The sequence below is a fragment of the Rana temporaria genome, chromosome 5, assembly GCF_905171775.1.
Source record: "Rana temporaria chromosome 5, aRanTem1.1, whole genome shotgun sequence".
Classification (NCBI taxonomy): Eukaryota; Metazoa; Chordata; class Amphibia; order Anura; family Ranidae; genus Rana; species Rana temporaria.
The window spans coordinates 331,278,047-331,293,337 of NC_053493.1; positions in this window are offsets into that span (position 1 = coordinate 331,278,047).

A 15,291-nucleotide genomic window follows, 5' to 3' on the forward strand; every position below is an offset into this window, starting at 1 on the left:
TTACTTAGAGCCCCCGCTTGTGGAGCTCCTTAGGGGAGGCTGCAACCGAACCTACATTTAGCAATATAATCTTAACCATTTATAGCAATAGAGTCCTGACAGGTGTTCTAATACTTCTCCATACTTCTCCATACTTCTTCCTGGGCCACATTGGAAGAAGAATTGTCTTGGGCCACACATAAAATACACTCACAATAAAGCTGGTTATACATGATCTGAGTATCGGCCGGTTCAGTTGGACCGACCTTCGTTACGTGTGTACAGCTGCCTGTTCGGGAGAAGCCAGTCTCATTACCGGCTTCTGTTGAATGGGCATACTGGTAAACCAGTATCTGATCAGCAGCTGATCAGTACTGGCAGCTATTGGCTGATCAGTGTATTTTGGCCAGGGGAGGGTGTTCGTCCCCAATCAGAACACAATAGCACAGCAGGGAGATCGGTGCACTAACATAACTTGTGTTAGTACAGCAATCTGTCAGTTTTGTTTTTTTAGTTTAGCCTGCTGGGTTAATGATTAGAATTCAACTATGTGCTCTGTGGGGAGGTGGGGGGAGGGTTGTGGATGGGGGGCTTTGGGGGGGGCACATTACCTAGATCCGAGATATAGTGTAATACTGCTTTATTACAAAGTCATAAAAATATAGTAATGCACTTACATTTACAGAGAGTTCATAATGTCATAATCAATTAGGAAGTATATTAGCCACTAGTGGAATGCATCCTGTTTTCCATACACCAGAAATGGCACAGCAGATGTGATGTAAGATGCTTCTTCCTATGCGTTTCGTCAATTAGACATCATAAGGGTAGTCACTGATGATGTCCAATTGACAAAACACTTAGGTAGGACTTCAGATGAGTCATTTACAATGTATGGAACGCAAGATGCATTCCACTAGACCGGCGCAGATGTAAGATACGCTACGCCGCTGTAACTTACCTGGCTTTGATTTGAATCCTCAACGAATTCGCGCCATAAGTTACGGCAGCGTAGTGTATCTCTCGCGGCGGAATTCAAATTGGGCGGGTAGGGGGCGTGTTTCATTTAAATGAAGCGCGTCCCCGTGCCGAACAAACTGCGCATGCGCCATCCGTAAAAACTCCCAGGGTGCATTGCTCCAAATGACGTCGCAAGGACATCATTGTTTTCAACGTGAATGTGAATGGAGTCCAGCCCCATTCACGGACGACTTACGCAAACGACGTAAATTTTTTAAAATTAGACGCGGGAACGACGGCCATACTTAACATTGAGTATGCCACCATATAGCAGTTTTAATTATACGCCGGAAAAAGCTGAACGGAAACAACGTAAAAAAAATGCGACGGCCGGTCGTACGTTCGTGGATCGTCGGAAATAGCTAATTTGCATACTCGACGCGGATTACGTTGTGAACGCCACCTAGCGGCGTCGCATCTAAGATCCGACAGCGTACGAAGACGTACGCCTGTCGGATCTAACACAGATGCCGTCGTATCTTGTTTTGTGGATACCAAAACAAAGATACGACGCGTAATTTCTTTGAGGATCTGCCCCATACTGTATATGTATGGTGATTGGCACGCTGTATATTCTAATGAGACATGATTTAAATTAGGGTGCATTGTAACATGTTGATAAGAAGGGAGGTGTATTGTAGTACTTTGCATTATTAGACATATATACTATTTATGTTCTATTTTAGCTCTGCACCACATTTATATTTATTTACTATACATATCCAGGGGGATATAAAATTGTTCAGCAGTTGACTAGATTGGAATGGATTAGAGCGTGGCAGTATTCATTTTAATTTGCCACAAATTATTTTTCATGTTTTCTAAACTTGTAGCTTTATTAATAAGTTGAGAATACACAAAACATTTCAAACAGTGGGGTAATTCAGGTAGGGAAGCGCACTACTACGGCGGCGCAGCGTATCGTTTTTACGCTACGCCTCCGTAAATTACTTGAGCAACGCTTCATTCACGAAGCATTTGCTCCGTAATTTGCGGCGGCGTTTTGTAAAAGGGGGCGGCGTAAGCGTGCGTAATTTAAATGATCCCGTAGGGGGTGTGGATCATTTAAATTAGGCGCGTTCCCGTGCATTGCGGTAAATGACGTCGCAAGGACGTCATTTGCTTAGACGTGAACGTAAATGGCGTCCTGCGCCATTCACGATTCACTTACGCAAACGACGTAAATTTTGAAAAACGCGACGCGGGAACGACGTGTATACTTACCATTGGCTGCACCTCCTAATAGCAGGAGCAGCCTTACGACGAAAGCGACGAACGCAAACGACGTAAAACACGACCGCCGGGCGCGCGTACGTTTGTGAATCAGCGTGAGTATGCAATTTGCATACTCTACGCTGACAACTACGGGAACGCCACCTAGCGGCCAGCGTCAGAATGCAGCGTAAGATACGACGGCATAAGAGCCTTATGCCAGTCATTTCTTAGGCTACAGTCGGCGTATCAAGCTTTCTGAATACAGAAAGTCGATACGCCGGCGCTACTTAGCAATTACGCTGCATATCTATGGATACGCAGGCGTAATTGCTTCCTGAATCTACCCCAGTGTTATTAGCCCTGCGCCTGCCTAAGTTGCCTGTTGCATATCCCAGTTTGTTTTTTTTTGGCTGGAACTGGGCTATAAAGTTCAACTAACTTAATAGCATACTGTACGGGCTACTAGGGTAAAAGACAAAAACTGCCTTCTTTATGACCGCACAGGCATTGATTTCAACATTCTGGAATCTCAGTTGGAAGAGTGGAGTACCACTTAACCACTTACGGACCGCCACACGATTATATACATCGGCTGTTTGAAGAGGGGTAGCTCTTTTTTTATTTGTATTGCATGTTAGTGTAAATATGAGATCTGAAGTCTTTTTGACCCCAGATCTCATATTTAAGAGGGCCTGTCATGTTTTGCTTCTATTACAAGGGATGTTTACGATCCTTGTAATAGGAATAACAGTGACACAATGTTTTTTTTAAAGAACAGTGTAAACAATAAGGACCAAGCCACTTTCAGAGATTGGTTGTTTACAAGTAAAAAAAAAAAAAATCTTGCTAGCAAATTACTTAGAACCCCCAAACATTATATTGTGAAAGATGATGTGACGCCGAGTAAATTGATACCCAATATGTCACGCTTCAAAATTGCGACCGCTCGTGGAATGGCGACAAACTTTTAACCTTAAAAATCTCCATAGGTGACATTTAAAAAATTCTACAGGTTGCATGTTTTGAGTTACAGAGGAGGTCTAGGCTAGAATTATTGCTCTTGCTCTACCGATCAGAGCGATCACATGTGTGGTTTGAACATATATGTGGGCTCTACTCATGTATGCATTCACTTCTGCACGCGATGGGGCGCATTTAAAAAATAAATAAAAAATTATTATTTATTTTACCTTTTTTTTTTTTTTTTTTTTAGGCTGTTATAAAATGTGTCACTTTTATTCCTATTACAAGGAATGTAAACATTCCTTAAAAGGGGTTGTAAAGGTTCATTTTTTATTTTCTAAATAGGTTCCTTTAAACTAGTGCATTGTTGATTTACTTATCATTTCCTTTGATGTCCCTTCTAAATGTTTTTTTTCTTTGTCTGAATTTTTCACTTCCTGTTTCTCCTCAGTAAACTTCACACCATCATCCGAGCGGTGGTTAGTCAGCCAGAACAGCTTACTGAACAGCTAACTGAGGAGGAACAGGAAGTGAGAAATTCAGACAAAGAAAACAAAGAAAAAAAAAACATTTAGAAGGGAATTGGTTGCCAGAGGTTACAGCATATCATTGGTTGCTAGAGGTTACAGCACATCATCTCTTCACTGCAGATGAATTCTGCCTTTATTTACATATGAATGCTTCGGCAATTTACATATGAATGCTCCCGTTTATTACATATGGATTACGATTATTTACATGTAAACACAGGGGGCTGGATTCACAAAAAGTTACGCCAGCGTATCAGCAGATACGCCGACATAACTCGGAATCTAAGCCCGTCGTAAGTTTAAGTGTATGCTCAAACTGAGATACACTTAAACCTAGCTAAGATACGACGGCCTGCGCCGTCGTATCTTAGGGTGCAATTTTTCCGCTGGCCGCTAGGTGGCGCTTCCGTTGATTTTGGCGTAGAATATGTAAATGACTAGATACGCCGATTCACGAACATACGCTTGCCTGTCGCAGTAAAGATACGCCGTTTTCGTAAGAGATACGCCGCCTAAAGATAAAGCTGCCCCCTAGGTGGCGTAGCCAATGTTAAGTATGGCCGTCGTTCCCGCGTCGAAATTTGGAAATTTTACATTGTTTGCGTAAGTCGTCCGTGAATGGGGCTGGACGTAATTTACGTTCACGTCAAAACCAATACATCTTTGCGGCGTACTTTGGAGCAATGCACACTGGGAAATGTACACGGACGGCGCATGTGCCGTTCGTAAAAAACGTCAATCACGTCGGGTCACCAATAATTTACATAAAACACGCCCCCCTCATCCTCATTTGAATTAGGCGCGCTTAAGCCGGCCCCATTTACGCTACACCGCCGTAATTTAGGAGGCAAGTGCTTTGTGAATACAGCACTTGCCTCTCTGACTTAAGGCGGCGTAGCGTAAATACGATACGCTACGCCGCTGTAAAAATGCACAGATCTACGTGAATCCAGCCCAGGGTCTGCAGGTGAGTTATCTGTAAACAACAATAGGGCAGAGCTGGGCAGCATCAGTAGCATCACTTCGCACTGAGATATCAGGACACAGCACAGGACTAAAACTTCAAGGGAATTTAAACTGGGATAGTTGGCAAGTATGAGGCAGCTGATTTGGCCCCACAACAATGACAGGGCCCAGGGCAGCTTCCCCTTTTTCCCTGCCTTAAAGACAGCCCTGATAACGGCGGCGGGTTAATCCATAATGTCATCTCATGCATGTTAGTAAAGCCTGAAATGTGACATTCTGAAAAATACTTCAAATGATACCGAGTTCCCTAAAAAAATTGTGCACATGTGCAGTTTTAAGTGGGTTATCTGTGGAAGTACTCTATAACACGGCAAGCACATGGAGACTGACAGAAGGTAAATTGCTTGTCGGGAGCTCTGTATTTCAGTTCACAGCAGACTCTAAACCTGATGTGCTGAATGCTCTCCACAACAGCTGCTTTCATTGCTAACTATTTTTGATGTAAATGTCAATAAAGCTGCAAGCCCTATCATATTTTTGGCCTTGATTGTCCGTCATTCCCCAGTGAAGGCTGGCAGGTGGGGGTTTCATTTATCTACTCTTAGGAACATGTCCGATAATAATGACAGTCTCTGGAGACCTTTTAAAATGATTGAAAGCAATGATTGGGACAATAGGCTGCTAAATTTCACTGTTGAAATTCGTTTGACATGTGACTGCTTTTTATTCTCTGTAATCACCTAGAGGAGAACATCTGAAACACTCTGTTGTGTCCTATTAGTGACCATTTACGTATTGATAGATCGACATAACTACAGCTTGGAAGAAAATTTATAAATAGGGGGCGCTGATATTGATAAAAAATCAAAATAGAAAGTGGCAGTAAAGTGCCTGTGCAAACAATACAAGAGGTCTTTTGAAAAACCTGTGAAAAATAAATTAATGATAAATTAGGGTATGAATACCTATAATATATGTGCCAAAATGCAAGTAAATAAAGTGCGTGTGCAATTCATAAACAAGTAAAAAATGTGTGCATGAACCTTAAATATAAATCACACAAAACAATTTAAACATATGTGAACTACACAATAAATATATGATAAATTGACATATATGTGTGCTGAGTACCCCCAAACAAAGAAGGGGGAGGAGAAACCTCAGTAAAAATGAATAACAAAAATAAAAAATACTAAATAAAAATAAAAATACCAAACAATGTGAGTGATTGTGGAAAATTTCACAAAAATGTGAACCAGTGAATAATCACAAAGAAAAGTCCAAAATCAAAAATAGTATGCGTCCATAAATTTCTTATTCTTTACTACTTGTGTGGTAAGTTGAAGAGAAGTAGGAATTACACCTTCACCAATCCTATCACCCAAATGTGCATAAAGGATGGCCCCTTACCGCATGGAGTTGACCTTTTTAACTAAAAAAAGATCAAATAAGCTTTGCTGTCACCCAGGACAGATTGTGGATGGTCTGAGATTCCTAAGGGTCAGCTTAGTGGAACATCATAAAAATAAAGCAGAGAGATGCCGCCATAGCATATTACCATTTATTAAAATAATTTAAAAACAAAGCAAGTGACGAGTGGAGGCTTACTTTAGAAGTGCCCACATCCCGGCACTGAGGCTTTAGGCTAGATCAGAAAAGTAACGATCCTGAGGACCTTTTCCGTGGAGAGGGATGTCCGCGCTGGGAAGTTCTACGGCGTGCGTTCCACCTTGCAGAAGCCGAGAACCAGCTGGACAGGAAGCTGTGCGTGGTCTGCGTGTCGCCTCGACGTACGTTTCAGTAATCCGTCATCAGGAGACGGATGACGGATTACTGAAACGTACGTCGAGGCGACACGCAGACCACGCACAGCTTCCTGTCCAGCTGGTTCTCGGCTTCTGCAAGGTGGAACGCACGCCGTAGAACTTCCCAGCGCGGACATCCCTCTCCACGGAAAAGGTCCTCAGGATCGTTACTTTTCTGATCTAGCCTAAAGCCTCAGTGCCGGGATGTGGGCACTTCTAAAGTAAGCCTCCACTCGTCACTTGCTTTGTTTTTAAATTATTTTAATAAATGGTAATATGCTATGGCGGCATCTCTCTGCTTTATTTTTATGATGTTCCACTAAGCTGACCCTTAGGAATCTCAGACCATCCACAATCTGTCCTGGGTGACAGCAAAGCTTATTTGATCTTTTTTTAGTTAAAAAGGTCAACTCCATGCGGTAAGGGGCCATCCTTTATGCACATTTGGGTGATAGGATTGGTGAAGGTGTAATTCCTACTTCTCTTCAACTTACCACACAAGTAGTAAAGAATAAGAAATTTATGGACGCATACTATTTTTGATTTTGGACTTTTCTTTGTGATTATTCACTGGTTCACATTTTTGTGAAATTTTCCACAATCACTCACATTGTTTGGTATTTTTATTTTTATTTAGTATTTTTTATTTTTGTTATTCATTTTTACTGAGGTTTCTCCTCCCCCTTCTTTGTTTGGGGGTACTCAGCACACATATATGTCAATTTATCATATATTTATTGTGTAGTTTACATATGTTTAAATTGTTTTGTGTGATTTATATTTAAGGTTCATGCACACATTTTTTACTTGTTTATGAATTGCACACGCACTTTATTTACTTGCATTTTGGCACATATATTATAGGTATTCATACCCTGATTTATCATTAATTTATTTTTCACAGGTTTTTCAAAAGACCTCTTGTATTGTTTGCACAGGCACTTTACTGCCACTTTCTATTTTGATTTTTTATCAATATCAGCGCCCCCTATTTATAAATTTTCTTCCATATGTCCATTCTTATTTGAATTTATTCTTATTTGAATTGTTTGGGGAGCAGCTACTCTATATACATATATCTTGTTTTAATATATTTTTCTGGCGCGAGATTTTTTATTCCATAACTACAGCTTGTTAATGGCTTTAAATAAGTCCAATCTGTATTATAAGAAATATACTCATTAAAAGATTTCCGTACTTTATATTTTGAAGGATTTGGAATTTTTCATGTATATCATGTTTCTATGTACTCCCAATAAATGGGCAGACCTAACATTTGAGACAATTTTCATGCAATTCCCTTTCTTGCACTTTCAAAACAATAAAGCTGCACACATTTTATATGCCTACTTCTTCTTGTTGGACACAGACAATACTGCCAATCTCCACGTGGATGTATTGAGAAATAATAAATAAGTTTACAAGCTTCTGCAGATAGTTGACAGCATAAGGTGCCATTGTTTTCCCAGTCCAGTGATCCTGCCCCTGAGTCAGGGCTCAAGTCCTGCGGGAACGAGTGGGAACGGAGTTCCTGCACTTTTTTCACAGCAGGAACTCAGTTCCCTTTGCAGGACTAGAGCAGCCGAGCCGCCCAAACCAATCCTTCACTAAGCGGCGATGCCCAGCTCGAGTCACTGTCAGGGGCAGACGAACCTTAGTAATCCTTTATGTTACTGGCTGCTTCCTGTATATGGATTCATCGGGTAGTGTGCGGGTATTCCGTCACTTCCTCAATGCTGCAATGTTTTCTGGGAGCTTTTGTCATTGTTTCCAGGAGACATTGCGGAGGTCTGCCGCGAGTTATCGCAGGATTTAGAAAGAACTTGCTTCTAGTAATTAAAACATGCGGTTTAGTAATTATGCATATGAGCGTATAATTATTTTTTTTTTTTGGATGGGGAGTGGATCTCGGGTGGGAGTTCCCACACTTTTTTCCCCAGGACTTGACCCCTGCCCTGAGTGTCTCCCAGCCCTATACCTAGGGTTGCCACTTTTTCTTCAAGCCAAACCCGAACACTTTATTGGCGCACCGCAAAAATAGTTTTTTTTAATATACACTATAGGATTGTAAGAGACCTGGGACACCTTTGGGCACTCCAAAGAGAATAGTAAAGCTGTGCACATAGTGCCCTCTCACTCTCCTGTCAGGCCCTTTTCTGAGCCACATTCCTGTCTGAATATTGTGTCCGGGTTTTATACAGACTGAAACCTGGACACATGATTGAAAACCTGAACTGCCCGGGTGAATCCTGCAGTAGTGTATTTAGGTTTTGTGCTGCCCTAGGCCTGACTAAACTTCTGCATATCCTAATTTAAATATGACCCACCCCTTTCTGTCAAGGCCACACCCTGTTTTATTAAGACCCGCACTGAAATTTTCGAGGGGGGGGGCGGGACACTAGTTCTGAGTACCCTGGGGGTGGGCAATGGATTCCCTTAATTTGCATTGTTTTTCTCGTACTTCCTGTTTGGCTATGGGGCAGGAAGTGAAGGGAAATCTCCGCAATTGGACAGGGATGGTAAAAAATAAACAGACAGGGGCTATAACCCTCCCTTACTCTATCCAAAATGAAAAAGAAAGTGTTGATTATAGTTCTACTTTAAGGACAAATTTCTGATAATTTTATTGAAAGGACTAAGAAAATATAACCATGCCAATGATGCAACAGAAACATAGCACAGTGAGGAAGGTTTGCGGTCCAGGATGATACAGTCAAAATTAGAAGCGCCCCCACACACAGTTGCGGAATGCCGGGCAGTAGCAGAGTGGACGCTTTATGGGGGCGCTAGACTAATTTGCCTAACAGTGTAGTGCAAGCCAGCGGGGACTCTTTTTGTGCTGCCCCCCCTGCAAAGTGCTGCCCTAGGCCTAGGCCTTGTTGGCCTAGGCCAGGATACAGCATTGGAATCCTGGACAGGTAGCAACCCTACCTATAGTAAGTGTGATGAGGTCCCATTGCAAAAAACATTAAAGTAGACCCTTTAGTAAAATGCAAGGTACACTTTTATTTATTGGGCCCTCTCTCCCCATGAAAATTTATGTCTATAGTATATCCAAAAGGTACCTGTAAGTGACAAATGTTAGATTAGAATCTTAGACATTTTTTTTTTGCCCGCAACACCTAGGTAAGGATAATATCGCAATCCTTCTGGAAAGATCTTGTGGAAAAGGAAGACAGAGAGCAGCCCAAATCTCACAAGAAGATGCTCTTGCAATTGACTGGGGTGTCTTTTCAATGAGAAAAGCATCATTCCTCTCCCTGGAGAAATAGTGATGTCATGCCAAGCAATGCAGAAAAGGTAATGAGGCGAGTATAAAATCTAACTTTTATCTTAAGGCTTGCGGGTTGCCATCTCATCTATTTAAACCTGAACACATATGAATTACACAGGTTCTGCGGGTGATTAGGGGGTAATAAAGCTCACTTGGTGCCACCTAATCTGCATTAAATTAGCCTCAGAACCCATGTAATTCATATGTGTTCGGGTTTAAAGGGATGAGGTGGCAACTCTAGCTGCAAGGTCATGTTTCTCTAATCTCTATTTAAAAATAAATTTAGTCAGCATTACAGTGTAATAATTGCTAGCCTGGAAAGAATAAGATCCGGTGCTTCTACCGGCTCGCCTGTGCGATCGGCGAGCCGGTGTTCTGTTAGAATAGTGAATGAACCCATCAGGTTATGTATTGGAAGTGACCTTTCGTCACCTGCACATGCGTTCCAGTGCTACCAGGTTTGCTAATCTGACAGAACACCTGCAGTCCTCAGAAGGCGGCAGCGGACATCTTACTACACCCAGCTACATCTTAAATTTCAGAGTAATTTTAGCAATAAAGTGAGCGTATATAAATAAATATAGTATATTGACATCTGTGATGCTATTTTGATGTTACATTTTAAAAGAAGCTGGACGCCAGCAGTAGGAAGGTGGCGGAGGCCATGTTGGTACACCCCGCACTGCTCAGCGCTAATCACAGCTGTCAATATATATTTATTTATATACGCTCCCTTTATTACTAAAATTACTCTGAAATTCAAGATGTAGCTGGGTGTAGTAAGATGTCCGCTGCCTTCTTCTGACCACTGCAGGTGTTCTATCAGATTAGCAAACCTGACTTCCAATAATCAGAATTTCCTTCTATTAGTGCCCCTCTTGTACTTATTCACCACTAAGAGTTGACCCTGAGTTGAACCACTCATCCCAAATTCTATAATATTTCTGGGGTGTTCCTCTATGCTCGTACAATAGTTTCTCCATTGGAAGTATTTGATTTACTGCCCCAAGCCATTGTCCCTTCGAAGGAGACATAGGTCCCAGAAGACAGCAAGGGCCAGTCAGGACACGCAGCGCGACTTTAGTAAACCAGCACTATAAAACAGCAGAACAATCACCTAATAATATACCTTGAATAGTTGAGCAACGGGCTCTAAAGAAGTCGCTTAAAACAGACATCTATTTTCCAGTTTCTCAGTACTCTGCCAGAGGCCATTTTAGACTTCTTATGCCGCGTACACACGATCATTTTTCGGCATGAAAAAACTACGTTTTTAAAAAAAAGTAATTTAAAATGATTGTGTGTCAGGTTCTGAAAAACAAAAAAAATTTTTTTTAGAACATGCTGCATTTTTTAACAACGTTTTAAACAACGTTGTTTTTCGGGTTGTAAAAAATGATCGTGTGTGGGCTAAAATGATGTTAAAAACCCGCGCATGCTCAGAAGCAAGTTATGAGACGGGAGCGCTCGTTCTGGAAAAAACTACCATTCATAATGGAGTAAGCACATTCATCACGCTGTAACAGACAGAAAAGCGCAAATCGTCTTTTACTAACAGGAAATCAGCAAAAGCAGCCCCAAGGGTGGCGTCATCCACATGGAACTTTCCCTTTATAGTGCCGTTGTACGTGTTGTACGTCACCGCGCTTTGCTAGAGCATTTTTTAAAAACGATAGTGTGTGGGCAACGTCGTTTTAATGATGAAGTTGGAAAAAATTAAGTTTTTTCTACATGCCGAAAAACGTTGTTTTTTTCATGCCGAAAAATGATTGTGTGTATGCAGCATTAGACCTCTGTCACAGATCAGTGCAGATTGTTTAGGCCTCTTCCACAGGCCAGCTTAGATTTTAAAAGACAGGTATCATCCCTAACCTCTGCAAAAGGTCTTGGATTCTTTTGGTTTTTGCCACAGATCAGCTTGGATTCATTAGGTGCAAACAGGCAGCTAAGAGAGTAAAAACTGGTACCCTCTCCACAGATATCCTCTCCAGGTAAAGCCTGAGAGGCAGGACAATGCATGGACAAAGCCAAGGCAAAATGCTGCAATGAAAAGAACTGTATTGAAGCATCACTTAAGTAATTTCAAAGAAGTTCTATAAAAAACAGTTAACAGTGTGTTGTACCAAGATCAGTGAGTTAGGCTCACTACATAGGCATGCATACTGTATAGCATGTTTTTTTTTTTTTTTTAACCCTGGGCGCATAAAAGGTCAGGCAAGGCTATTTTTGAATTATATAGTAGACATGTGCATTTGTTTTCGTCCGAATACATTTTCGTCTTAATTTTGGTGATTTTTCGTGATCGTTTTAACAAAAGAAAATGAGCGAGCAGAATCCGAAATCCGAAATATCCGATATAAAAAAATGCTTTATGTTTGTTTTTGTTGCTACAACAGTTCGATATAGATAAGAGATTCGACATGACACTGACAATAGCAATGTGTGTCTATTGAATCTGCGGCCGAATGTGCCTAACCTTAACTCTATTATTCCAAGATAATTCTACATAGAGAGGAAAGATTTGACATAGAGAGAAAAGACTCGACATTATAGAGACAGTGTTGGGGTAGACCATTCGACATGAATGACGAAGATTCGACGAAGCAGCGAAAAACATACAAACTTTTAATCTGTCATTGAAGGCTTATGGTGTCTGTCGAAAGTTCTAAGAAGATTTGACAAGCGGCTAAACTGTACAATGCCCCAAAAATAAATTTCCGGTTAAATGTTCGGCCCATAGGCTATAGAAGAATTTGAATGTTGGTTGACTAGTAATAATAATTTATACATATAATTATTACTAGTCATACAACATTAGAATTCTTCTATAGCTTGTAGGCGGAACATTCAACCGGAAATGTACGATTGCGGCGTCGTACAGTTTAGCTGAATCTTCTTAGAACATTCGACAGACACCATAAGCCTTCAATGATGGATTTGACCTGAATTAATTCGGATTTTCGGACTAATGCATTTTTTAACAAAACAAATAAATAAAAATTAATTTCGGGAGTAACTAAATCAATTTATTTTTCGTACGAAAACTAAATTCCGAAACAAAATATTTCAGTGTGCACATGTCTATTATATAGGCATAAAAGACAACACAAATACAGTGTGCAGGTACAGTATATGAAATTAAGTCAATAGCCTATGCCAAAATCCACAAAGATTGCTTTCATTATTTGTCTATCAGAGCGAATTTACTAAAGGCCCCATGTGATAAAAGTGCATTTGTTATTCCTAGAGAGCAAATGTTTACCATTTGGGATCATTGTATCTTAGTCCCTCAGGTTGTTGCCCTCCAGAGAAGTTATTTTGCTTCAGTTACCTGCACAAGCTTTTCTAAGCGACATCGATAGCCATATGTGAAGCTGCAGGAAAACAGATGCTGCTTTTCCATTTGTGAAATCGGGTTGTTGGAAAATAATCAGGTTTTCTGCCTGTGACGTTACAGTTAATAAGCTTAAAAACACAATGTGCAATTTGTTTATTCCCTTCAAAATATTGCTTGACAAGTAAGATATGAAGTCTTAAGATACAGCAATCATGCACAACAGAAATGTTACATGCTAATTCCTTTCTTATATCAATAATAATAATAATAATTAGGGAATAGTAAATAACATTCTGACAAATAAAACAACACCTGGTTATAAGGAGCTGCCAATATCTGTAATTTCATTATAACAACTCTAGTCTATAGTATGACATTATATTAACGCATGCAACATGTGCCTAATAGGAACAAGTCAGTAAACAACTCTGAACTTTGAGAATAAAAATACACATTTATTTTTTGTGTTGTTGTTTTTCAGATTGTAAGTAAAAAGGGAAAAGGAGAGAATAATTACCCAGAGTTAAAAAAAATAGTAAACAAGAAAAAAAAATGCGAGTAAGCTTTTTTCTTGTACTGATATCTTCTAGAATAAGAGGTAGCTATACTTCAAATGTTTAAAAAGAGACGTCATTCCTGTTTTAAGAAATTGAATGTAATTAATGAATATTATTGAACTTGCACGCTGCTATTTGAAAAGAATGAAGAAGGTGCTAATATATCGATAATGATCAAATAAACCGAACAGCTGCAACCATTTAAAAGTGGACTCAAACACTAGCATGAATATGGTATTGTGTATAAAATGGTGCGCTTGCTCATTTAACTATAAAAAAGTAGATAGTGAACAAAAATTCAAATCCAAATCCAAATAAATCATAAAAAAGTCCAAGTGATAAAAAAGGGACAAGTGATAAAAATATATACATTAGGGTCAAGTGAAAAAATGTATAAAAAAATAGATATATAGGGGCAGATCCACATACATCGGCGCATATATAGGCCGGTGTAGCGCATCTCATTTACGTTATGCCGGCTCAACTTAGAGAGGCAAGTACTGTATCCTCAGAGTATTTGCGCCCGACGATGCGCCGGCGCAACGTAAATTCCTAGGCGTAAGCCGGCGTAATTGAAAGTAGGAAGGAAGTGGGCGTGTTCCATTGAAATGAGCCGTGACCCCATGCAAATGAAGGGCCTCTCTGCCTCTCTGCGCATGCTCAGAACTAGGCCCGGCGTAATCAGTGAGATATGAACTATGCCCGGGGCATAAATACGCCCAGACATGCGCCCGTCCAGTGCAAAAGTACATCCGTTTGTTTCCCCCCCTGAAGCAAGGTACTTTTGTTCTTTTCTTTGTAGCTGTTTGATTTAGAGCCATGTCTGCTCCAGCAGCTCCGAAGAAGAGAAAGCGAAATTTCTCCCCACAGGAGAAGGCGATCATTATCAGGGCCATGGCCCAGTATGATACATTTCTTCATGGGGCAGAGAGTGCCAATACCACCCAGGCCAGGAGGAGGGAGATCCTGGCACTGATTGCTGCAGATGTCAATGCATTGGGGAGTGAGGTCAGATCCCCCAATGACATTTAAAAAAAAAAATGACCTGCGGCGCCTGGTCAAAGGTAAGCTGGCCAGGATGAGCACTCATGCCAGGGGCACTGGAGGGGGACCAGCAACTACTGAGACGCTCACTGCTGAGGAGCAGGTGGTTGCCCAGTGCCTCCACAGGCATCAAGTGGAGGGAGTGGAGGGCTTTGACTCCATTGCGGATGCCTTGAGGACAGGTAAGTGTGTTTTATTTCCTATCTGGTGTGTAGCATGTGTGGGGGTGGAAGGGAACATGTGACAAGTGTGTGGATCCTCCAACATGTTTTGTGTCATCCACAGATGTGCAGGAGGGTGCTGGGCCATCTGGCCACTCCACACCATCCCCCGGACACCAGGCTGAGTCAGACCACCTGGCAAGCCAGGAGTCCTCTGTGGAAGGGAGTGGCCACACCTCTCCTCAGGAGGTGGTTGAGGAGGAGGAGGTGATGAGTGGGAATGAGGTGAGGCTCCATTTGGAGGAGTCTTCCCCTGTGGCTGGCACCAGTCAGCTCTCCATCAGGGGTAGCCCCTCCCGCTCCTCCCCCAACAGGGCTTCCCCCCAAGTGTCTCCCCTTCTCCCAGGCCCCAAGCCACTTCAGGACCCAGGAAGGTGGCT